This window comes from Corvus hawaiiensis, chromosome Z (assembly GCF_020740725.1).
Source record: "Corvus hawaiiensis isolate bCorHaw1 chromosome Z, bCorHaw1.pri.cur, whole genome shotgun sequence".
Classification (NCBI taxonomy): Eukaryota; Metazoa; Chordata; class Aves; order Passeriformes; family Corvidae; genus Corvus; species Corvus hawaiiensis.
Window position 1 is genome coordinate 33,012,078 of NC_063255.1, and position 24,409 is coordinate 33,036,486.

The 24,409-nt window shown below is 41.9% G+C and overlaps 1 long non-coding RNA gene across 1 annotated transcript in view; it reads right to left on the minus strand.

Annotated features, from left to right (window-relative positions):
• Positions 1-411: 411 nt before the first annotated feature.
• Positions 412-24,409, minus strand: part of LOC125320191 — a 33,677-nt gene continuing 9,679 nt past the window's right edge. The window contains exons 3-7 of the long non-coding RNA XR_007201042.1: positions 17,295-17,339; positions 15,454-15,574; positions 14,611-14,686; positions 13,998-14,068; positions 412-519 (exon numbers count right to left, since the gene is read on the minus strand). This is a non-coding gene — a long non-coding RNA (uncharacterized LOC125320191). The remainder of the gene's footprint in view (positions 520-13,997; positions 14,069-14,610; positions 14,687-15,453; positions 15,575-17,294; positions 17,340-24,409) is intronic.

The following is a 24,409-nucleotide window of genomic DNA, read 5'->3' on the forward strand; positions in this document are numbered from 1 at the left end:
TGAGTAGTTTGCTTGAATCTAGATAATCAAGCATGAATTCAGATTTCTGGCCAGTCTTAGCCAAATATTCGCCTTGAATGGTCAGGGCTCTTTCCATCTGGTGAGTAACTGAACTGCAGTCATCACAGAGCTTTACCAGCCATTATGGCTATTTCCTGAATAAAACTGAGAGGAAAGTAAGAGAAATCATTTATCCAGTTGTAAATTAAGAATTTTGTAAAATGCAATTTGTTAAAGTAACCAGACAAAAAAATTGTTCAGTAATAGTGCTTGCCTTTCAACTGCAAGATTAAAGATGTGGTCACCTAGAGACTGCTTGTTCTCGGGAGAATCACAGCATGGCAAGCCACTTCATCTGCTCCACAATGCAAGGGAGCAATGCAAGCAATTTCCCTGTCCCCTTACCTTAGGATGGGCTGCTCAGAGAAGTTACTCAAAACCATACTGTGATCCAAGATCTCAACAGCAGGTTTCACGCAGCATTCCACACTAGGAAGTCCATCTCAGCACTTCAAGCAGCTGTGACAGAAACAGAAGAGAGATTATAACCTCTTGCATCATGTATGTCTGAAAAGACTGTATTAAAGCTGCAAGTACACTATGTTGTAGCATATTCAGATATTACATACCTATATATGGCTTCTTGACTCTTCTGATCTAGGAAACTGCATTAGTAATGCTTATTTTTTAAGAATATGCTTTAGTTGAAATTTAAATTATGGCATTTCAAGTTATATGTACATATATAGTAGCTCTTCTGGTTGCAAATCAACCATCTCATGATCTTAGGAAATGCAAAAATATGACACTACTTGCTAAAGAAACCATAGCAAAGCAAGATTAAACGTAGTTCTGGCCACGGTTCACTCTACTTTGGCCCAGCAGGTTATGTTAATGTATGTATTAGACAACAATCAAAGAGGAAGGAAGGACAAAATCTTTGCCTCCAACTTTGTGCCACAGCACTTGCTTAACCAAATGAGTAAACTGGGCAATGCTGACTGTGGGTAACTTAAACTTCCAACCTCCGTAATCCTGTAACTGATAGTCAAATGAGCTGATCGAACAGCCCTGTTTATCTGCAGACTGGTTTGGATTCCACTGGTGTCCAACAACTGAGGAAAAGCATTTTGTTGTTTAGTTTCAGACAATTCTGAAACCCGAGCTGATCACATACCCCAGTAACACCACTTGACATCAGACTTAGTGAAGAGTGAAAAATAAGTTTTCCGGATGTGAGTAGGTTTGAGAAGTCTTTCACAACTAAAAATACACAGTAGTAGCCAAGAAAGAGGCAAAAAGGCTCTTTTCTTCTTTTTTTTTTTTTTTAATTAGAAACATCAACATCAGGTTTGTTTTTTATCTCCAAGGGCACAGAAGCAGATAAAGCGTGATAATACTGCACCATAAAGACTGTAGTACCAGACAGCAGGAATTCCTCCCTGCACTTGTGGTAGACACAAAAACTATTGCACTCCCATCAGTTATTGGCTGCTCGGTAATAGTCATGTATATGATCAAAGGCATCTCCAGCAAGGAAGAAATGCATGTTGCTATTAACATTGCTAATGACAACGAAAAGGCTTTTCCCTCTCATTTGTTGCTTAATGACTCTACTCCCACGACACTCCTTACCCATCCTTCTCTTGTAGTAAAATAATTCAAAAGCCCCATTTTATGTAATCTCACAAGATCATCCAAATAGCAGTCTTCATGCAAAATGCAGACATTCCTCTGGGGCATTCTCCTTCCAGGCTAAAGACTGCTGCATACTTCCCTCATGTTCCTATTTTATCTTTGGTGAGATAAATGCTAATGCTCAGAAGTTGCCTCAAACCTGTGGAGGTAAAGTTAAATGAATTTTAGGCTGAGGCATGGAAATTCTTGCAGGTTCCCTCCTGCCTGCCAGTACTTCAGTGTTTCAAGTTTTCGTGCTGCTCTGCCAGGCAGTGCTAAGACGAAGTTACTCTGCACTCTGCTCACTTTTTTCTTCCGCCTACATCTTTGTAGCCTCTTGAGGCCCTTGTGCGTAAAACCTACTTGGCCTGTATCTCAGGCTTGTGTCTCAGATGCCTTTTTTTAAAAGCAAGTATTTCTATCTCTGTCCAGTCTCAAAAGACCAAATCCTGCAGTATTTGTTAGGGGACTGTTCCAAACTCTTTATGCCTTTGGGCAATGGTTTTTCCCATGAAGTCATGCAAGTGGTGTAGTATGTTTGTTATGCTTATGACAAACCACCACAGTTCAATGAGCAGTTGTTCTCTTTTGTACTCTGTTTTCATAGAGAGTTTTTAAGTCTAGAGACAGCTTAAGGATGAATGCTGAACAGCTTTCTCACAGGCAGCAGAGCTGTCAGCAAAGGAGAGAAACTGGAAGAACCAGGTAAAAGCAAGGACTGATTTTAGATTGCTTTGCTATCAGCTTTTTCTGGTTGTGCTCTGGCAGCTCGTTTTCTCAAGTGCCTTTGACATGTTTAGTATGAGGATGAACATATCCTAGACAAGGCTTCTGCTGCCAATATTCTCTAGTATTGCTCTAAATATAACTCTTTTCCCCTTGCCAAGCCCTTTCCCATCACAGTTTGTGGGAAAGTATGTTCTGCATCAAGCAATGCTGCACCTTCATTTTCCTTTCCATTCCCTCCCCCCAGAAAACTACCACCTGAAGAAATAAGTCTTAAAACAACATAGTCTTGCTAGAAATTTGTGCTAGACCTTGAAGAGGTTTATTTAAATTTAATTTGGGTTAATAGTGGTTTAGCACTTTAAAAAAATTAAAGGGAGTTTGAGAGATGGAAGATAATGGACATCCATACTGTAGATATCTGGTGTGTTTTTTGACATTGTGCTGGATGGTGTTCTCCATCAAAGCTAGATTTAACCTGTCATGTTAGCCACCAAATGGATAAAGACCTAGTTGATACCCCTAAAAATGTAATTGTAAGGAGCAACTCGTCTTCCACTGGAACAAGGACAATTCCCTGTGCTGTTAGGTATGTTCCAAAGGACTTGAAAGAGCAAAACTACCAGTAGAAAGAAATCAAACAGTGCATGGCTTTTGCATCTAGTAGACAGAGGTAAAAGGAGGTCCCATAGTGAAGCTAAGCAAAATCTAACGTTAAATTATGTACATTGAAGTGTTAAACTAAACTTTATGACAAATCTTAAGCGCTGCCATTCAGGCAGGCTGAAACACACCAGCTCAGGAAGAAAGAATGGGGAATACATATAGCCTGCCTTTCTGGGAAGGCAGATTGGTTGATCACAAAGATCTAAACCTTCAGAGAACAGATGAGGAAGGATGGGAGACTGAAGGAAAGTTGTTCTTCTGTCACAAGGACACGTATTGCACTGAACCTTGCCGCTACAAATACTGTGGCCTCCACCATGCACCTTAACAGTAAGTCATGCTATGAATCTGTATTTGTCAGAAAAGAATATTCCATGTGTTCTGAGGAGTTCATCAAAAGCACATGGGAGATGACTGGGTTGTGATGAAGGCTTTCCCCCGTCTCTGGAAGATGTCACTAAAAGTCTTGCATTTACCTCTTCAGACACATCATGATCACTCCATGTATTTGGAAAAGTGTTGGGAATCATCCCTTCCTCTTTTGATAAACAGATATTTACAACAAAGGGTTAAGTCTGAATTTCTGAGATTGAGACATCATCAATCAAACTCATCGAACTCATCTTGCTTCCTCTTGGTCTTTGGAAAGGAAAAAAAGACAAAAAATTGCACAAAATACGTGTTTGGCCTGTGGGCATGGGGGGATTTGGCTGTGGCTTTCAAAACTTCAGGTAAGTTTTAGTGTCCATTTGACATACATATAATTGAATGACATTCTCATGACGAGGCAGTTTAGAAAACAATGCATGCATTCTTTGGGAGAGGTGTGAGCTTGTTTCAATGTGAATTGCCTCCTGCCCAAAGTAAAGGAGACCCACAGATTTCTGAACCCTGCCTACTGCAACATCTGTTTCTTTTGATTCTGGAGAGGGGGAGAGCATAATCTGACCAGCTTCTTTGTAGTTCTGAGACCAGAAATAGTGAATATAAAAGCAGAATTCTTTTTTTCTTTTTTTCATTGGTTATATTTAGGTTCTCCAGCTTCTCTCAAAAGATTTTACTTTCAAAGTGGATGAATAGTTTTCCCTGCTGTGCTCTTAAACACAAGGACTTCCAGAGCTGGAAAGACAGTCAGTACTTCCACCACAACAGATGAGCATTTTGGATCTTCCTGTGTGGCATCCCTGGCTGAGTCTGAGTCAAAGGACTGGGGAGAGCTGGGAAACTGAAAGAGGGCAAAGTAAAAGATGTGTCTAGTTTCCCAACTGGCTACTTGCTCTTCTTGCTCTGTTCCAGGCCAAGGTTCTTGTCCCTCCAGCAATGAAGCCATACAGTGCACCAACTCTCAGATCAGGCCCTGGGCTGGAGTGCTTTCAGAGGACTGGCAGTGTCTGTAGTTCTCCTTCCCTTAATAGCCAGTTCCCTTAGAGCTAACTGTCATTTTAACCAGAAAAAAAAACAATTCAGAGGGAAACAGGTCTTAAAACTATCAGGTGGTTATTCCTAACTCTTGCTTTCCTATGGAGTCTGGCAAGTCTATCCATCCTAGGGATTTCTCAGGTTAGAGTTCTTCCTCTGTTTCATCCACTTCCAGATACAGTTGACTCTTGCTATTTGGTGAAGAGCCTTTGAATCCAGCTCAGACTTTTGATTTGTCTTTATGTAAGATAAGTTAACTTTTGCTCACACTAATTCAATCCGTTAACTCATAGTGTCAAAAAAATTACATATCAAATCTGTGAGTAAAGGAATGGACATAGGAACTTCAGTTTTGCCTGGTGCATGATGAAAACCTCCCCAGAATTAATGCTTTTTAATGTAAAATAATCTGGTATGATATTTATCAGCACAGTTTCAGTGTCCAGTAAAGAGTTTGTTGGAATCCCTGCTCTGCATATTCAACCTTTTTTCCAGCTCACCAGAGGCCATGACTGGGGGAAAGGGAGCCATAACAGCAGGCAATCATCAACAGTCATGTAAGAAAGGAATTTGGGTTTGTTTCCTTTCCTGTACCTTGCCAGTCAGTTTTTGGAATATGAGCGTCATTTAGTCTCTAAGTAAACCAAGAAACCAAGTGGTGTTTATCTGCTGCGTTAGTTTATTGTGCTACCTGGCTCCCAGGGAAATGGGTGAATGGCAGAAGGGAAATGAAGCACTTTCTGTATCACATACCTTCAGTAACGTCATAACTCCTATGTGGAAGACCTGTTGCTCTGAGTTATAAAAGGATCATGCTACTTTCAGAGTGACTCATGGTCCAATCTGTTCCTTTCTGCAGAGAAACAGCTTACAGAGCTCTGGCTCATCACAGTATAAAGCAGTTTCCTCCTACTGATATAGAATGCTCTTAATTTTAAGGCTCTTCCTCCTTTCTATGCAATTAAACAGTCAATGCTTCTCTTCCCATCACTCCACTTGGGCTCTGAAGGTCACACCGAGTCCTTTACCTTCCGGCAAAGGACTAAACAGGGTCAAAATGTGACATAAACATGACAAATTTCCAGTAGGACTTGCAAGGCAAGGCAGTTTGGTTGTCCATCTCTGGAACAAACTGCTGATCAGAGTCCTAAATCCTCCAGTGTGGTGTTGAATTGCATGTGACATGTGGGGGTGTAGTTTTAACGGTGACAGCTCTGCTTATCAGCTCTTGCAGACTTGGAGCATGCTCCTCCTGCTGCACTTACACTGAAGCTTATGCTCATGCAACGTGATACAGAAAATTAGAAATCAAGCACCTGCTGACCTACATGTCACTGGTTCTCTGTGTGGGGTGTACTCTCCATCCTGCATCCTGCCACCTTCTACTGCCAAATCCACAGGGACATGTGGCAAGAAATGACACCTTTGGCTGTAATGAGAAAAATCCCTCAAATACAGGATTGGACCCATCAGCCTCTGTTTGCCTGTGCTTCAGTGGGACCACCTAATGTGGCTCTGACCCTCCTGTCAAGGAGCAGAAATTGAACCAGTGCATCACTTAACAAAAGCAAAGACATACGCTAGTTAATGAAAGATATATTAGTGCTTTGCAGAAATCCTTTCTGACTGAAAACCTGAGATAAGAAACCCAAATTAAGAGGTTTTGCACTAAAGGAATATTAACAGAATCGGCATCAGGGGAAACATCAGAGAAATTTAAGCTGCCTGTGTTTTGGATTGTTGGTGTTGGTAGTTATGGTACAGACCAGCCAGATCACTGGTATATCCATGCACAACGAACAGCCTTGTTTGCCACTAGGCAGAATACAGCTTTGCTCTTTCACCCAAGGAATCCAATCTGGGCTCAAGGCTTGGGTAAGAGCTGCCTTGCAATGCAACAGTCAACTTGACACCAGACAAAAGGTTTCTCACTAAAAAACGCACATGTGCTTTTCTCCAACACTGCATGCCATTATCTGTGTTGGGAGCTATGGGTTGTTGTAGGCATTCTGCTCTCTAAGTAGCTACTTTTGCACCCCAGCAGACCATTTGGACAGCTAACTTCCCAGCCATGGATGGATGGAGCTTGGAGATTTGGTCACAGACACAAGCCAGTAGTTCTTACGTGTGCTTTCTTTGCAGGCATGGCTTCTTTCTCTGGTAGCAGGGGATCAAGGAGTTGTGCCTTCAAACTTTTAGCCACTGACAGCATCCACATGGTATCCTGTCTGAAAGAGATGTTAGATACAGAACGGACAGGTGAACAGCAGGGAATTATCTTTGTGAGAGACCAAAGACAGTGGGACAGCTGTGGGCAGAGGGAAGTTGCGCCTCACTGTGGCAGCTGGAACACATGGCCTGGATCTTAGTCAAGGAAAGAAGGATAATTTCTAGCTACCAGCCTCCATCTAACCACACTTCTCTGTGACTGGTGCAAACCACCTCCAGTGCGGCAGATACTGACCTGCCATGGAGTTTGGTCTGACCAGCTCATGCATACAGAAATGCTGTGTTCAAAAGGCCTCTTCTGAGGAGTGATGTTCACAAGCTGAATGGAAGGCAAAAGAATGAGCAGAAGCCTTTTGAACAGCTTAATGAATAGGTTTACCTATTGATACCTGAATGATAGTCTTCCCTTTTAGATTTTTTTTTTCTTTTGGTGATACGGAAAAACAAAGGCTTGACCACATCCTAGCTCCATACCCTATGATTCCAGCTAAGTTTTTCCCTTAAAGGAAGTTCTTGCCAGTGCTTTACAAGCCTAGAAGTGGAAATGCATTGAGAAGTGGAAGGAAATATTACACAAAGGGCAATTCACTCATGTCAAAACCTAACAAAGAAGTCCGTGTTATGAGACCTACATACCATTTGGGCAGATTCTCTTTCTTGTGCACACTTTTTCCTTGGCAAATACTAGTGATATTTAGAATCGCAGAATATCTTACTATGTTAATTTACCTCTTTGGACTATTTTCTCATTGACTGCTGTTTAAAAACACACGCTAATTTTGCAGCAAACTCAGTCTGGGATGCTTTCCTCTGTGATTGTTTGTCACATCTCCTGCTAGATAGCCAGAGGACATGGATGTTCTGTGTCAGAGGGGTCAGTGCTCAGACACCTGAGCAGCACTGCAGTCACAGAGACATCCTATTTTCTTAGCAGACAATATGGGATCTGCAGAAAACTTTTCTGGTTTTTCGTCACCAGATGGTGCTCCAGCGCTGGGCTAGTGCTGCCTTGGTCACTTGCTGAAGCACCAGATTCTCCTGAAGCTTTGGGCCGCCTGTTCTGCAAGATCAATTTCATTATTCTGGTTTGCAATTCTGATTGCCACTATCTTGGGCCTTTCTTCAGCAAGGGTGAGTGAGCCCTCCACCTGCTTCTCAGTAGCAGTTTTCTCATTGAGTTGGTTAGCTCATAGGATTTGTCCAAAACAGTATGTCTGTGACCTCTTGTATTGCTCCCACAACAGGCACTGTAATTGGATCTGGCCATACTTCAGGCTTCTTCTGCTCATCAGATCTCTTTTTGGAGCATAGCACACTCCTATCATGATTAGTTGCTTCTTCATTAAAGATACCAAAGCTTGTTCGTTGTCTGAAGTTTTGCTTGAGCACCAGCTAGACTGAAGACCAATCAGGTAGACAACATGTTTGACATACTTGGAGTGACTTCCTTCAGGATGCTTTTGTTTCCATATGGAGAGTATGATCTTGGAGGGGAATCAAGCTCCTGTGAGTTCACAGAGCTGGGCAAGGGCTGCAAGGAAGTGCAGGAATGCTGGGGCCAGGAAGCCTAGAGCTGGGGAGCAAAACATCAGGGTGCATGTCTACAGAGTGGTGTGTGTGCCAAATAAGTCAACTCCTGAGACAAAAGAGATGTCAAGCTATAGCCTGTAAAGCCAGAACATCTACTGCTGCCACCAGACTGCTTCTGAGTGTCCAAAAGAAATCTTCATAGGTTACCAGGCAGTGCCCATAGACACACTGGATCACTGAGAGCACAATGAATGGAGCCAGATGTGTTTTGACCAGATTGCAGTTGAAGTTTCTCACCTCACACTTGAGAGCAATAGAAGCTCACTCCACCCAGTCTGGGAACAATAAAGTCATTTCCACACAGCAGACCTGTTCGGTACAAGGGAAATACGCCCCACACATTCTCATAGCAATGGGAGCCGCATGGTCCCAAAGAGATTTGGGAAACCTGCCTTTTAAGCTCAGATATTTTGGTAAATGACATCCTTCAATCTTCATGAGTGGGGATCCTGCAACACGCATATAGCAACATTCATGGACTTGGCTTTGTCCAGGGGAAGGTGAGCAAGCAACTCTTGTGGTTGCCTGGTGCTGGGCTAGTGTAACCATGACAGTATCCTTGGATTGCATTAGAATAAGCAGAGCTCTGAAATCCACCCTCCCAAACTAAGTGTTGAACACCTCAGACACTTGCTTTGACACTGAGTGAGGAACTCCACCTCAGAACTAAAAAATATTTCCAATAGAAGTATGTGGTGAACAACAGGAAACTCATCAGGAAACATTTTTGGTAAAAATACGCTAGTTTTGAAATTTGGCATTCTAGACAAGACCTGCTTACGCATCATACTGCCTCAAATCTAGTAGGTCAGGTAACAAAAGGCACTTCTTTTTACCACTAAAGACCTGGATTATATCCCTCAAAGTGCACATCACAGAGAATTTATTACAAATAACCTACTTTGGGATATGTACTGCAGGTCAGAAAAAATATGCAGCCTGTGCTAGCCTTTTCCTGGTGTTTGTCTCTGGCCTTGTTTTTCAGCGTGTTGATTACTCCAAGATGGTAACCTTGGAGTAGCAAGACGTGTCTCTGGACCCCAGGACAGCCTACGAGAGAGCAGTTTCTTCTCCTCATGCTAAGGAGGAATACTGCACAGAGGCCCTCTGTTTTATGACATGATTAAACATCATGGTATGAATGCAATTTCTTGCTCTAGGTAATGTGTTTGTATGACACTGGTAGCAGTGTCAAGACATTTATCTGTCTGCAGGCAGCCTGAAAAAATAGCTGATTTCGCTGACAACTACTCTGTTCCTTTTAGAGGTGTGCTAATTCTGATGTCCATCTTTATGACTGCCTATCAACTCAAGTAAATGAAGCTATACTGAGGGAATTAAATAAGATCCTATTTGACCATGGAAAATCAAATTAAAAATCAGAGCGTTGAGCAAAATTTAGAAAAGTACTTTCCTTATTTCACTTTGCTTTCTAATTTGATGTGTGAAACGTAAGATATCCCTTGGCAGTGGATATTGTCCACTATATCACACTAAACCAACATTTGTATCAAAAGATACAATATACATGCAGCATTTTTACTTCTGTGCATCTGATTCAAAGCCTGTCTGTGGAAAGAGTATCATAAATAGAGCCTAAAAACTGACTTAAGATTATGAAACAAATAAAGAAGAACATTTCTTTACCTTCTCACTTTTTCTTACAAATCCAGATTCTTGGAGCTGGCACAGCTAAAAAAAAAGCAACTATAATAAAAAGAGCAACTCACATTTGATAAAGGAATAATTGCAACTGCTGTTTCATAAGAAAATCATGGAATCATAGAGTGTTTTGTTTTATTTGGAAGGAACCATCTAGTTCCAACCTCCCTGCCAGCTCCCACTAGAACAAGTTGTTCAGAGCTCCATTCAGCCTGGCCTGGAACACTGCCAGAGATGGGGCATCCACAGCTTCTCTGAGCAACCTCTTCCAGTGCCTCAACAACCTCAGAGCAAAGAATTTCTTCCTAAGCTGTAATCTAAACCTACTCTATTTCAGTGTAGACCCATTCCCCCTTGCTCTGTCACTACATATTCTTGTAAAAACTCCCTCTCCATCTCTTTTGTAGGCCCCCTTCACGTGCTGATGGGCAACAATAAGGTCACCCTGGAACCTTCCCTTCTCTGAATAATTCAAATTCTCTCAGCCTTTACTCATAGGACAGGTGCTGCAACCCTTTGATCATCTCTGTGACTCTCCTCTGCACCCACTCCTACAGGTCCCTGTCCTTCCTGTGCTAGGACCCCAGAGCTGGATGCAGTGTTCCAGGTGGGGTCTCACCAGAGTAGAGCAGAGGGGCAGAATCCCCTCCCTCCCCTGCTGCCCACGCTGCTTTGGATGCAGCCCAGGGCACGTTTGGCTCTCTGGGCTGTGAGTGCACATGGCTGGGTCATGTCCATCCTCTCATCCCCCAGCACCCCCAGGACCTTCTCACAGGGCTGCTCTCAATCTATTCATCCCCCAGCCTGTGCTGATACTGGGGGTTGCCATAGGCCAGGTGCAGCACCTTGAACTTGGTCTTGTTAAAAATCATGAGACTCAAATGAACAGGCAAATTTCTCAGGCCTGTCCAGGTCCCTTTGGATGGCACCCTGTCCTCAGGTGTGCCACGAAATACAGGTTTTGTGATACCTTTCTTGTCAGAACAAAAGGTTCTTCTTATTTTATTTCCCTGGAATAGAAATGGCATCTACTATATTTTTGTTCGCTTTTTTCTGAATTAAGGAAAACCCAAGGAAGATGGAAACTAAACATAATGAGATGAAACAAGGTTCAGCATTTGGTTTTCATCATGAACTCTCTGGGATGAAAGTTTTGTTAGAAAAGCAAAATATTTTTGGAAATAGAATTATGGGGGATGACCCTTGTATAATCAGTAAAGAGATTTAGATTTCATAATAGATTTGCTAAGTTTTTAACTTTGTTTTATTATCAGTGAGACAATAAAAAACAGTAAACAAGTAGTAAATAATAATAAATATTAATAATTAATAATAAAAATTAATATTAAATAATAGTAAATAATAAATAGCAAGCAAAACTTTCCAATGGCATCCATTTTTCAGAAAGACATGAGCAAACTAAGTAGAGATGCTGGCACTTGTTAGCGTTGCCAAAGATATCCAAAGGAGATGGCCAGACACTCCTCCTAAAGAGCTCATTATGTGCTCCTGATCAAACCTTGAGCCCATGCAGCTGCATTCTAGCATGGAAGAGACATACTTGGACTTAAAGCTACACAAGGAGGAGCACTGGAGGTTTTCCAGTTCGTATTTCAGTAACCTTCCTAAAAAAGTTTATTCTCTAACAGCTGCTAAATTATTTTATTTCTGAACTCCCAAATTAGCCATGCTACAGCTACACACATGTCCACAGCTGCCTCAGTCTTGCAGAGATTAATACCTCAGCCTGCCTGCCTGGAATTCAAGGAGAGTTTCCTTCACCCAAGGCCCTCACAAACACACACCTCCTTTGCAGCATGCCAAACACCTGGGGACAGACAGAGCCCTGCCGTGAATGGCACAGCAGTGCAGTTGCATGGCTTTCTTATGCATCGAACACAAAAGATCCTACATTTCCCACACAGTCACAGGTCGGTTGTGTGTGATAGGGCCAAAACCTGGTATAGGACTGTGCTAGGGCAAGAGTCATTTCCTAGGCATTTCTGCTCCCAGCACAGAAGGACAGAATACAGATGTTGTAGGGAGACAGAGTCCTTTTGCAGCTTTTCCAATAGTAAACCAGTATCTGTCTTGCACACATAGCAGAAAGGCTAGCATTTAGATAACACTTCTGCATTGTATGCAATAGCCTACTATTGAAATATACAGCATCCTGGAACAGCTTACCTCCCCAGTCATTCAAAACAACTTAAGATGAAACATGCTGTTATATAGCTGAAAGAACAACCAGGAGCATACCAGAGAGACTGAGGCAGACTGCTGTTTTCATGACAACACATTATTACAGAACACTATAACCAGAGCTTGAAAGTAGGCATGAAAAAAGCACAGAAGCAAAACTACTTTCCTGTGGTATGCTTCTTCCATCATGTTTCTAAGCTGGAAGCTAAATGCCTAACAGAACTTAGGTCAGAATGCTCCTGAAGACTAGTGGAAGATGAAAGGGTATATGCGGCGAGGTCAGTAGACTGAGACAAAACCATCAGGTTTTGTTTCAAGTATTCTAAATCTGACTTTGGCTTTTCTTGTTTTGTTTTGTGGGGTTTTTTTCCCTGCTTCCACAGTCTTTGTTTACAGACAAGGAAATGCAGGGCCTGCCCTCCCTCTCTGTCTCCCTTCCTGCTTAATTTTTTGAGTTGGTGACTCAGGGCAATTTGTCCTCATGGTTCTGCAGACCTCTCTGCTCAAAGCTCAAGGATCTCATGTAGTCCAAGGAGACAAACTTCTACAGGATCAAAAGTATCTAAAAGACCACCTTACACCAGTTTTGTGGTCTGTGTTAAAACCTGTGTATTTACACTTTAAAAATGCCTTTGTGGTGGAGTAAATAATGGGATTCCTGCTCCTACAGTCAAAGTAGTGCACATGGCTCAGGTCATAGCTCCCATGAATTTAACTTGAAGCAATGATAGATTGTGTCTCAGAGTGGTACAGGATGTGCCAAGGACTCAGTCTGGAATGCTGAGCATCTTCCAGGTGCTTCTTGCAGCAGAGACTTGTTACATCTTTGGACACCAGGCAGTGGGGGTATTGGCCCTTTTTAGTTCCCTGGCCTGTCACAGACTTCTGTGGGGAAAACTTTGACTTGGATCATTTCGGCTGTAGTGCTGCTAAAATGCATACCACTGCATGAACACTTGTATTTTTCATCAGTATAAGGCCAACTGCATTGGCTTCTTGTACATACTTACACTAAAACTGACACTCGGTGAAGTAGCCACAGTTACGTTTCTGCTAGCACAGCTCTCTCAGTCCATGCCCATCCCCATGAGAGCAGCAGTCTACAGAGGCCCACTGACACCAGATAAATGACAGAGCTCAAAAAAGTTGCCTGTGCCATCCACACTGCTTAAATTCTAACAAACACAGAATGACCCAGATCTTGTGCTCCTGATGGCTGTCAAATCCCAGCTTCCTCACAGGAGAAAAGTAAATGTGCTATGCAAATGAGACATTGGTTGTGGGCTTTTCAAATATGGCCCAAGCTTTTCTCCAATGGCTGCTTCAAACATCACTAAATCTCTGGGAACCCTCTGCAGCATAGATACCAGAGGATACATTCAAACTTTTTATTAAGAACAACCTGCAGACATCCCTCCATGCCCCTTCCTATCCCTTGGGAGTACTGTAGGGCAATGAGAGTTGTTAGCTGTTCAGGTGCCATGAAAGTCAATCAATAGAGTGCCACAAACAGGAGGTCTCATTGAAAGGAGGGCACCAATTATTAAAGAAAAGCTATATTATCATTTCTTTATTCTGTCTTTGGGGCTGGGTGTGCTCCATAATACCAATGAGTGGGTGAGAGCAAAGGCTCTTCTTGGGCGATCCTTTCCTAAATGCTTCTACAAATGATGCTTTTTTAAATCTCCCTGAAAAAGGGCAGAATGGGAAAGGCGAGGTAAAGCCAAACAAAATTTTTATCACAGATTATGGTCAACAGGAAAAAGCAAGCAATGTCAGCCACAAATAGAAAAGGCATCTGCCACTCTACAAACAGCCAAGTTTACCTTTAACAGAGGAAATTCATTGAACTCATGACATCCAGATGGTCCTAGCAGATGATCTTTGCTGGAAGGCACTAAAAAAAAAAAAAAAAAATACAGAAGTCCCTGGTATATTGTTCTAGAAGAAATCTCCTTTCTGACCCACTGGAAGCAGCTGGCTTAACCTTTTATATTTAGGCAAAGAGTACAGCAGGAGGATTAATTCCTGTGGATTCACATCAATCTTCATGGCACCAGCTCTGATATTTTTGGGGTTTTTTGTTGATTTTATAAAAGAAATAATATTGTTTCTGGGTTTCAGGCCCTCACTGCCCTCCAAGATGCCACATGCAGTATTGACATAAAGTTTGAAAAGAGTCTATAGCTCTAATTAATAAGTCAAAATTATAGTGTGGTCCCAGGGGCAGTGAACTAAGTGTGCAGTGCTGGTCTTGCACAATGGGGAGGATGAGATGACTCCTGAAACCCTAGGCTGTGACTCGGACCAGGAGTGCTGGCCTGTCTGGGGGATTTCTGCAGGAGCATCTCCTCTCTGTGTTATGCCACATAATAGGAGCACAAGTGCTTTTACAAAGCAGGCCAGCACCGGCAGGTGTTAGATGAGTCACTGCCTTACCTTAGGTACTGCATGTTTCCTTGGGTGATGAGTCTTTGAGGGGGGCAGTGTGGCTCTTCAGACAAGGACACAGAACCTAAAAGGCAAGAGGGAGAGAACCAGTATGGATACGATTAATAGAGTCAAGGAGCAGTGCTGAAGTGGAACACAGAATATCCAGTAGAAGACAGTAAGGAGCAAATTAGTGCTCTGACTTGTGCAAAGTGGTACTGTCTGTGTCTTTAAAGCTGCTGTAATAGGCTGTCTGGCTTTATACCACACTTGCAGGAGCACTAACTGCATGATACATTCATTTTTACACCCACTCTTTAATACTTTTTAAGCTCTGTGTACCTCGCTACCACGACATTCCTTCTGAAAAGCTTTATCCTTTGCTGTTCTCCTCTTCTGCCGAATTTGATCCTTTCTGCTCTCTCCATAAGGAACTGGTGTACGGGACCTTGCTATCATTTAGCTCCTCTCTGAGGGAAGCCTTCAGAGCAATAAACGGTAAGAACATCCCAGACTCCTCATTTCTTTCCCCAAATTTGTTGGACATTACTGGTCACAGAAGAGCTCCAACAAGGCACGTATTTTTAATAAATCTTAACTTGCAAAAGTGGTGTATGTTGATGACATTACAGGACTGAGCTCCTGAAAAACAGAAGCATGATGAACCTCCATAATCCGTCTACAATATCCCCTAGTGGCTCTTTCTCTCTCTGGAAGTGGGTGGAGAAAAATAATTACATATCGGAAGTATATTCCTCCTTTCCAGAACACGACCAAAGAGATCAGCGATAGCCCAAAACCTGGAGTTCCCACCCCTTTTTGTTTTCATTTTTCTTACTTCTTATCACTTACCTGCCAGCACTTGATCCAGTCTCTTTGAATTTTGACTTGTACATCTATGAGCATGAAAGAACTCCCCCACAATGAGCAGGTGTGATAACCAGACAGACTGCTGTAAGACTGACCAAGCGCTCTGAAAAATGTTAGATGAGAAGAAATACTCAGGAGAGAAGCTCAAGTTACACAATTGTTACATATTTTTTTATTGATCTCATGCACGTGGTTTAGAAATGCTTGAGTGATGTTCAAATGTGTTATGAAAAGCTGCAGAAGTGTAAAGCCCTTGTGTAATCAGGGAGCGTACTATGACCATTGCTTGCTACAACCTAGACCTATGAAACAACTTTAGACATATGAAACAACCCAATAAGGAGTTCCCAAGGAGCTCCCAATAACAGAGTTGCCAGTATGGTTGCATTCGACATATGTATCACTACCTTTTTACACACTATCCTGGGGCAGATGCACCAAAGCCTTGTTCTGCCGCTTTCAGACAGGCTGAGGAGAGCTTCTCCAACCTTGCTTGCAGGTGAGAATGGTTTGACTGGGGTGGAAAAATTGGGCCTCTGTTATTTCTTGGTGTCCTCTCCCCATCCCTGCTCTCTTTATTCCCTTTTGCTTTATTATTAACAGGTTCCTCATCTTGGAGTAGATCTCCTTAGCCAATGTGTCATTCAGAGGAAACACTTGTATGGTACAGAAGCAGGGCTCTTCATGGTTCTTAGAAGACCTTTACACTCTACATAAATAACTTTTAAACCTGCATCATGTGAGAGTACAAAGTAAGATACACAGTCACTTATTTTTGGACTTTCAGAGGCATTGGACTATAAAAATGAAAGGTACAAGGCTCCTAGGGGGAAATTGAATTCCTTCAGCCCTGGCAGTGGTGCATGTTTCCTCAAGAATCTCTCTGCTTCATCCTGCTGGATGTATAGAGCTGCTTGGCACAGACCAGTCAGAGAGTGTGTCCTGTGGCCATGTCAGATACACCATCAGTGCCTGCCCTCTCCTGCAATCAGTGAACACTTGGTTCTTGAAATGGAAAATGGCCCTCAAATAGGGACATCAGGCTTGAAGGAAAAAATTACCATCTGATGTGATTTTTAAAGGTAATGATTATGAATCCTTTCTGATCATTTTCCAAGACCTAAGTATCCATTTGGAAAGAGAAGAAGTTTTTCATTTATCACACCTGCTTCTTCCACGACCAGACCACAAGACTTCAATTCTTATTCACATTTGTCCCCTGCATCCTGCTTACATAGGGTACAAAAGTCTTACAGCAAGAACAACGTTTGTGATCTAACATAATGTGTATTAGCAACGTCTACAAAAAAAGGTGTATTGCACCATTTGTTTAGAAAAAAAGATGATGAAGCCAGCCTTTGGTTGTGAATGAAAGAAGACTCTGAATACCCAGAACAGTGTCACTGATTCAAAAAGTCCAGGTTTTGTCTTGTTTTATGATCTCCTAGAACCAGATGTCCCTTCTAATATGACTCAACTGCATTTCTTCAGAGCTCCCTATGTCAAGTGTTGCAGGGACTTCCTGACATACAGACAGTAGGGCATGAGCCATGCAAGACAAGTCTCATGCCACTGAATGAAATTGTGGTTTGGGGGGAAAACTGAATGAAAAATGTAATCTGGCAAAAATCTTGAAGCAAATTTTAAAACAAATTTTGCTAGACAGAGAAACCCAGTGGACATTACTGAACAAGAGGGTAACATAAGGGTCTGAACCATGGCATTGAATACAACGGCCTCTCAACTCAAGCTCAATTTCACCTGCAGCAATGTCCACTGAAAGGACAGTTGTCTGAGGGTGAGCAAAATTGAAATAAACTTACCCTTTAGCATCCTGCATATGATAGAGGAAACAGCTGAGGGTAAACCTAGATAAAACAAAAAAGAATAATCAGTGAATTAAGCTGATGCAGCTGAGTAAAAGCAGAAAAAATTGGAGAGTAAGACATGGGAAATACATAGTTGGTTGCTGCAGGGGTTGTTGTGCTTTCCTTTGCTGGATTAATTGACATGCAGCTGGGTACATCAAGAGCAAAGAGAATATTTTGATGGTTTTAGCAAGTATTCAATACCATGAATACTGGAAACAATGACAAGGACTCTGCTTTTGGAGGCACAGACAGGTACAGACGGTCACGTCTGCTTGACTTGTGTGCCTACTGCTGGCAGCAGGCCAGAACCATTTAAATGCATTAGCTCAGAGCTGTACATATGCTGAATGAGACTATTCAGTTCCTGGAAAAGAGCTGGTTTGCGTCTTGCCATTAGCAAGGGCAGACATAGCAAAGATGTATCTGCCTACACCATTTGTGTAGGTGCAGCTGAAAACAGCATTGAGGCCCTTGAAGAGAATTTATGGCTTGGTTTTACAAATAGATTTTTTTACACAGATGGATTTTTTTACTTTTTCTGACTGTTTCTGCCACAAATTAAGTCTCCTCAGCCAACTCTTGGTTCTGACAGAGAATATGATAATTTAGTCCACTCAAGAGTAGCCACAAAAATTTGGTACAAACAGAATTATGTTACAGTACCTACCAAAGCTATGCAATAAATCTGTATTCTACTTGGAACTCAAATGCCCTGAGTATTGTGGTGATAATAGCTACATTTGTTTAGAAAAAACCAGTCAGTGTACATACTTGAACAAGACTAAGACTTGCTGAGCAGAAAGAGAATCAACTAAGAGACAGCAAGAGCAAGAAATGTTAAATGGCATACTTCATCTGTGGAATGCATTTGGCCTAGCTAAAAAATGTATCTATATGAAGGGAGCATTTTAGCTACCTAATGTCCCATCAAACCATCTCCTGCTCTTTGTACATTTTCAGTGGCAAAGAAAGTAAGGAAAAAAACAAGGCATGGTTTGTGGGGGGAAAAGAATGATAATATCTGTTACTAGAGCAACTGATAAAGTTGGAAAAATATATAAGCTTTCAAGCACACTAGGACTTTTTCAACATTTGCATTATTATATTTCCTGAAATAAACCTATATGGTAACAGAGTTTATTTCAAGGCTGATAGCACAGAGATAGATAAAATTATGCTATGACATTTTGTCTGAAGTACTACCCTCTATAGACAAAAATCTCGGACTTCACAGGGATGGGAGTTTTGCAGCTCAACCTTTATCTGTAGAATATAGGTCTGGTCTTACACTGGAAAAGAACAAAACCTGAACAGCCTTCAAAGTTGTCAGTGGGTTTCTGTTAAATAAGACAGCCTGAAATCTATCCATGCTCTTCTTGCAGAGCCAAATTTATAAGTCAAATGAGCACAAGCTACTCTAGTTGAAAATCTCAGAGGATATATTCTGTCCTGACTTGCATGATGATGACCTCTGGCAAAAGAATGCCATTACTTCCATTGATATTCATTACACTTTCTCCAGATTGAACTGAACCATGAAGGGTAAAGATGCAGAGATAAACAACGAGACCACCCTACCATGTCCAGCTGTGGTAAGAATTTGGCCACTACCATTCCTGATAGAAATAAACACTGTCTTGTTTCAGTGAGTCAAAGTGCAGGAATGGGTCTGGCAAAATATCTGTAGCACACAAGCTGTCCAGAGACTTGTAGAGCCACAAGAAAAGACCCATTTCAGTGGACCTGCATAAATGAAAATTGCCTGTTGTTTACTTTTGGCAGCTGGCAGCTGTTGCCAGACTTTTGAAAGTTCTTGGTGCTGCCCCTGTAGGTATGGTAGCTGTGCTTCAATGCACTGGGCTGGGGCTTTCTTGGGCAGCAGCAATGGGTTTTGTGCTTGCAGCCTAAGCTGATGGGGTCAAAGTGGCTTCTGATGGGATGGCAATGGTGTAGGATAAATGGGCATTGTGTATACTGCAAGGAAAAGATACAATAGTTATTAAACTGTGTAAAAAAATATTATCTTTCTGCTGCTATCATGATACCAATTTTGTCACAGAATGAAAAATGATAGATAAGGAAAGTAATCTGACCTGCTTCGCCTGAGGTGATGCTAATACCACCTCTTGCATTTCTCACAGTGCCCTGGCAGCAAGTCTGTTCCATTCATAACCTTTACTATCAAATCCAGTGCTGCAACATGCTCTTCAAAGTACCTGGAAAATTGTTGCCACTTTTCAAATAAGCAATGTGGAGTGGTCACTGCCTCAGTACTGTCTGTGTGAAAGAGAATCCCTCCACCATGATGATGGGCAAAAGTCAAGCTTAGATTTGGAGCTTAGGTTTAAAAGACAAGCTTAGGTATGAAGCCTGGGCTTTGTATCTGGATGCTTACCTACTAGTGGTGTCAGTTCATTTTAGGATGGCTAAATGATTTGCAACGGCATTGCTAGATCTCTGTGGCAGAGCAGGCATTCTTTCCTCAACATCAGATCTCCATACATGGGCTACTTACCTTCCCAATGTTAGTTTTCAACAATGCTTAATAATGATTACTGCTGCCATGTATTTTGACAACAGACTCCACTTGACTTTTACTGAAAACTTCTGTTATTCAGCTGTACCCTGGGGATAAGCTGTTATATGACCTGGTGGACCTCCCTAGAAAACACATTCATATGGGACTCTTCATTTGAGAACATGGAGTTTGCTTCTCGTGTCAGCAGCTTTGTCACCCAAATATTATAGAATCATAGAACCATAAAATTATTTGAGTTGGAAGAGAGCTTAAAGATCACCTAGTTTCAACTCCACTGCCACAAGTAGGGACATCTTCCACTACACCAGGTTTCTCAAAACCCCTGGCCTTGAACACTGCCAGAGATGGGGCATCCACAGATTCCTGGGCAACCTGTTACAGTGCCTCACCTCCCCCACAGTAAAGGATGTTTTCCTAATATCTAATCTAAACCTACACTCTTTCAGTTTAAAACCATTCTCCCTTGTAAAAAATCCTTCTCCTGTTTTCCTGTCAGCCCATTTCAGGTACTGGAAGGCTGCTCTAAAGTGCCCCTGGAGCCTTCTGTTCACCAGGCTGAACAGCCCCACCACTCTCAGCCTGTCATTGTGGGAGAGAAGAGGTGCTCCAGCATTCTGGTCATTCATCCTGGTGGCCTCCTCTGGACTTGCTCCAGCAGGTCCATGTCCTTCCTGTGCAGGGACCCCAGAGCTGGATGCAGTGTTCCAGGTGGGGTCTCACCAGAGCAGAGCAGAGGGGCAGAATCCCCTCCCTCCCCTGCTGCCCACGCTGCTTTGGATGCAGCCCAGGACACGTTTGGCTCTCTGGGCTGGGAGTGCCCATGGCTGGGTCATGTCCAGCCTCTCACCCACCAGCACCTCCAAAGTCCTTCTCACAGGGTTGCTCTCAATCTATTTATCCCCCAGCCTGCAATATAAAAATATGAAGACAAGAGATTATCTCTGTTTTCAAAGGAAATTGAAGTGACAGTAACTGTCCTGGTCAAGTTGTCAGAGGAAGCTTGAGGTCAAGTAGGAGCTTTCAACCATCTAGATCATGGTTAAAGTCCTTAAAAACATGGATAGATTTTTATCAAAGTGTTTGCCTTCTTAAGGTCTGCTGTGTAAAAGACAGAACTGTTTGGGGGTTTTGGTTTTTTTTTTCCTGAATACCTAAAGACATTATGTACATGACTCTGTCAAGACACAAGATGCTATTTTGCATCGTGGCCTGTTTTCAGTAGTGTCTACCATCAGCTACAGCAGCAACTAAGTGTTATTACCTGTTCTGGTAAGCACTATTAGAATGAAAAGCTAGGACATCTACGGAGAAAGGTTTTATTTTTTTAATCTATGTGGTTTTTTAATTCATGTGTTATTGCAAACATAAGAATATAGAATTCAAATTAGTACTTTAAATCCTCAGACCTTTTTTATAAATATGCACATATGATAAATAATATGTTATTTGAAAATAGGGGAATAACTACTTGCAGAAGCATGTTTGTATTCTGTCATCCACATTATCTCATCTTTTGAGAAACAAACAAAATTATCATAATTGTTCATTCCTTTCATACCTTACCCTTGTCATTACCATCACCACCACTATTCACCTTAATGTTAGTGGTCTTGTCTGGTTTTGGCTCATTGCAAGCCTCCTCTGGTTGAAAATAAAATCTACTCTTCAGAATTTTTCAAACTCCTCTGCCTGAAATGTCATTTTCTGCTGCTCAGCATCATGCAAATAATATTGGAGATCTTCTCATACAGTGGATTATGCAGGCTTGTCACATTGCAAGAGTCTCAGTGAGAGGGAAAGTTTGCCTTAAGAACAAGGAGAAAATATTTGTCTTGATGGAAGGAGACAAAAGGACAGTTTATTTAAGAAAAGCTTTGTCTGAAAGGTTTCTTAATGAAGCTAGTTTTGTACAAATATAGCCAGGACAAAAATAAAGTAAAACAGTTTGTCATGTCCTTATCTATTCACAGTTCTTGATGAATATTATCACAGCTTTCATTTGGGCAATTCATGAATCATGGCCTAAGTGAATATCCTTGCATGTTATTCATTGTATTTGCCTTCTGAATAAAACCAGTTTAAAATATCCTGGGACTTTTTTCAACAGCAAAATCTGTTTTCCTGAGAATGTGACATTAGAGTCAGCCAGAGTGGATATTTTTTGTTTATTTTGCTTTTTGTGGTAATCAGGAGTTCCCGTCTTGCATATTTGCTGTTTTGAGAGGCCTGGCTGGCCCTGCTGAGCTGCCATTGAAGCGAGTGGGAATGCTAGAAGAAACTTGCACTCCTTGATGAATATACCATGGCAGCTCTATGGAACAGAGGCTTCCAGTAATGGAAGCCAGAGCTGATATTGATACAAAAACTGCAACTGTATGTGCTGGTTACAGAGAAAAGGCGGTGGAGCTTTTAGAGCTGTTTAATTCCATACCACCTATATCGTCGGTGGGGACAAGGTTTCATCAGGAAGAGCCAAGTGCCAGAAATTCACCATCTTGCCTGGCTCTCTCCAGAGAGAAGGTGCTGGGATCAGCTGGCAGCCCCAGCTCCCTCTTTGGCACCACTCCTCCCTCCATTCCTTCAAGCCCATCAAAGTGTGTGCTCCCAGGACTGAGTCAAGCTGGGTGAGCATGGCTGAACACAGCCGAGCACACCGGTCCAGAAAAATAGCAGGCAGCACAACACAGATAATCTGGCTCCCAAGGGGGTTGCTTTGTTCCGTTTCTTCATGGTGTGTTTTGGGGTTTTTTCAGACTTGGGGTCGAGGAAGGATGTTAAGCCATGTGAGCTCTTCTCGCCATATTGCCTTTTTCTGGAGACCACGTGGGCAATGCTGCTTTTGGGAAGTCTTTTTTTTTTTTTGTTACGAGTGGTGAATAACTTTTTGTGGGTCCCTCTCTCTTTTATATACTTTTTTTCCATTAATACTGCACTGGCTATCATGAATTTAGTAAGTTTTTATTCCAATTTGTATTTTCTCCTCATTGTTCCTCCGTTATTGGAATGGGTGAGGTAAAAGAGAGGGGAATGTTTGGAGTTTAGTTCCCTGCTGGTTGTTAAAACCAGCACACCACAGTAAGTAAGTGCTGCAAGGAAATTAAGGGTAAATCCAGCATCCCACTTTACACAAGTACCATCTGTTAAGACTGGGATATCTTCAAAACAGCATTATTGTCAACCTCTCAGAGTATACCGTGGTGATCATTAGCAACTTGTAATTTAACTGATCAGGTGAGGATCTTAAGATGGCAAGATGGAACTGCCTCAAGAACAATGTCATTCTGGTTTGCCTCATTAAAAAGTTTAAATATCAAGTTTGATTCTGGTGACTTTTTTTCCTTCTTGGCCCCTTATATGTAATAACTTGGTTTAATAAGTTGGATGAAGGTTTCTGTCACTGGGTCTAGTTAGTATCACCTTGTTGAAATACACAGACCACAGTAAGGCTTGTCAGGCAAGGAATAACTCTATTTTCTCAACCTACAGGCATTTCCTAAAAGATCATCAGGTAATTCATCCAGAAGCAAGTGAGCTGCTCTGACATGAGAGGATACGAGGGGCTAACATGAGTAGATGCAATGCAAAAACATCAAAATACAGAAACAAAACTTTCAAAGAGGGAAATGCAAGTTTAACCATCAAATTTCAAAGTTACACTTTAATGCACAAATTCTTTTCTTCCAAATGAGTTGTATTTCAGATTATTACACAGCTAATTGAGAGGAAAGTATTATCCTGCTATTCTCCACTCATTTTTTTAACAGTCAAAGAAGTTGTGAAAGGTTTGAACTGAGTTGTCAAGATTCTGACCACCCTTACTTCTGAGGCTTTGCTCTGCATTTTAAGGACTACATCATATTGAACCATGATAGGCAAGAGGTGACAAATCACAGTAGGGAAGATATTACCTGCTACAATACTTATCCTTTTTTCATTTGCAGCTGCTACCTTATTATTCAAGAAGTGATCATGCATGGCTGGAAGGGAGGATACACACCTCAAGGCTTACAGTTGCCATTCCCTGTGGCCTAGCACACTGAAGGTACATCTGCAAGCAGACAGAACATATATGAGAGCCCTCTTGAGTAGGGAATAATACCCACAGACATGCAAAAAAAACAAGCTAGGGGAAATACACTAAATGTGCCTAGGATTATCATACGTACTGATATACTACCAACTTCAATATAACATTAAGAACAATGATTTTTCTCCTGTGCTTTACATTTCCCTGATGAGACCCAGGTTGTGAAAGGAGTCCTGCTGCTGTTATCACACAAATTATTCCTGGTGTACAGAATTTTAGAGTTGGTCTGTGGGGTATGCCCAGCCCCTGCCCTGGAGGGATCTCTGCTGAAATAAGAGATTTTTCACTCGCCCAGCAGGACTCCCTGGAAAGGCAACCACTTTGGTCACGGTGAGAAAAGACAGACCCACAATCCTTTGGGAGACCCTATGCAAATCATTCTGTAACCCATTGGTCTGTTCCCATCCCAGATCCTCTGTAACCCATTGGTCCTCACCCATC